Here is a 2,512-nt window from a genome sequence, read left to right on the forward strand (position 1 = left end):
CTTGTCTCTGCCGTTAGCAAGGTGCCTCTGCTGAGGTCTATCACATCAAGTCTGTCTCTTTTTCTGCTATAAGCTGCCAACTAGCTTCCCATCACATTCAGGGTAACATCAATACACTTTCCCTTGAGTTCACAGAGCCTTCATGAGGTGGCTTCTGGTGATGGCACTGACTTCCCAGTAAGCCTGTTTCCAGGTGGCTCTGAATGGTAGACAAGCACCAGCTGCGTGTCATTGTCCATCTATTTCTTGAACGTGACACATTATTTAGTCCTTCTGCTAGCCAGGACTCAGAGGAAGTATCAGATGCTTCTAAGGATCTGGGCCCTGAGCACCAAATCCAAATACTAACCTGTCTTGTCACACTGCTTGGTATTTCTTTATATAAATTTATCATCTCATTTATTTACCTTTTTTAAAACTTTCTATTTTCCCGCTGACGTATTCACCTTATGAAGGAAGAAACCTTATCTACTGCTATATTCTTTGTACCTCAGATAGGTCTCACATCAGATAGACAGATAGGTAGATAGGTAGAGATAGAGACAGAATTATTTTGAGGATAAGTTGAATAATGCCTACAAGGTTCAGTGAACCTCCAATAAAAGCTACTTCTGAAAAATTATAAATCTGTTGTATTATACACTATTTCATATCCCCCAGGACAAATATCTTTAAAAATATAAAAAGGAAAATGATAGGTTAGAGAGGATGTGAAGGAATTGGCATACCTGTACACTGGTGTTGAGGGATGTAAAATGCTGTGGAAAACACACAACTTTGTGTATGGGATGGCTCCTCAAAAGGTAAATACACAGTTGCTGTGTGATCCACTAATTTCATCCTCTGAATTCACTTAAGAGAATGAAAACCAAGAATTTATGTACTTGCACTCTAATTTCAGAGCAGCATAATTCCCTATAGCCAAAATGTATAAACAACCTAGGTTTATCATCAAAGGAATATTCAAAATGCAGTCTCTACATGAAGTAAGATATTATTCAGCCATAATCAGGAATTAAATTATAAAATACACACCAAAACACCACCCCCAAATGATAAACAATGCTGGGCTGGGGATATTGCTCAGTGGTCAAAGGTGATTGTTTACAAATATTGCCAACCTGGGTTCACTTACCTATCCATTCACATTTGCTTGCAATGACAAAGAGACCCTGGAATGCTAACACACACACACACACACACACACACACACACACACACACACACACGTGTGTCAAGAACAGGGCTTAGCAGTTAAGGTATTTGCCTGTGAAGCCACGTGTGATTCTTCTGGACCCACATGAGTCAGATGCACAAGGGCACAATGTGTCTGGAGTTCCTTTGCAGTGGCTATAGGCCCTGGAGTTCCCATTCTCTCTCCTGCTCCCTCCCTCCCTCCGCTCCTTGCGAATAAATAAATTTTTAAAAAGATAGAGAAGCAGACCCTTTCCTTTCCATGTACCTGTGTGTTTCACAAACACTGTGTCAGGTATTGCCCCAGGTACGATGGTGCGTCCTAGTGGAAAACAAATGAGGGTAACTCTTAGGTCCATTACCTTCATCTATTCTTGGAGTTTATATTTGGTTTATATTTTAAAACTATTTAATCTCAGGTCTTCCAAAAAGTTGAATAAAATTCTGAAGTTGCTTGAAAGTAGTCAGCATGGCAAGACATGTTGAAAATCCATCTCTCATCTTCAGGACCCACAGTTCTGACTTTCCTTCCTAAGTAATTTCTCCCTCTGATACAATGTCTCACATATATTCCAATGAAATGTGCACAGGCCAAATGAAACACTATCTACCTTCCTCAGAATACAATACAATTTTTCTTTCCAAGACAGAATTGACCACTGATTTTTTTTTTTCTTTTTGAAATTATCAGGAAACACACAATCATTGGAATTATATTTGAACACACAGTGATGTGTTAACATTGGCTTATGTGAATCACAAGGCATTAGGGAAATCAGTTTTATAATCTTCTTACAGAAAAAAAAATCAATTTTCTTTCTGTAAGCTGTATGTATTATTAATTGGCTTTGGGAATTTGGTAAAAGACAAATAAATGAATATCACTTTTGAACATATTGGGTGATGGGGCAGGAGTGAAAAACACAATGTGGGTCATATAGTCATGGTGAATACTTCAGTGCAGTTGTACAAATCCTCACATAAAAGATTTCAGAATCAGCATAAATGCAGGACCTATTGAGTTTATTACATGTTAAGTCTCTTGTAGAATTTTTTTTTTTTTTCCCTGAGGTAGGTTCTTGCTCTAGCCAAGGCTGACCAGGAATTCACTATGTAGTTTCAGGCTGGTATTGAACACACAGTGCTTATCCTACCTCTGCCTCCAAAGTTAAATTGAGTGCCACCATGCCCTGCTTGTACAAATAGTTTTTAATGAAATACTTGTATTCCTTCAGAAATAATGTTAATCAGTCAGGAAGTAAGGAACAATATTCCAAGTCCAAGGTAGTTGCAATTTTGCATAGCTTAAAAAAGAAGT

The sequence above is a fragment of the Jaculus jaculus genome, chromosome Y, assembly GCF_020740685.1.
Source record: "Jaculus jaculus isolate mJacJac1 chromosome Y, mJacJac1.mat.Y.cur, whole genome shotgun sequence".
NCBI lineage: Eukaryota > Metazoa > Chordata > Mammalia > Rodentia > Dipodidae > Jaculus > Jaculus jaculus.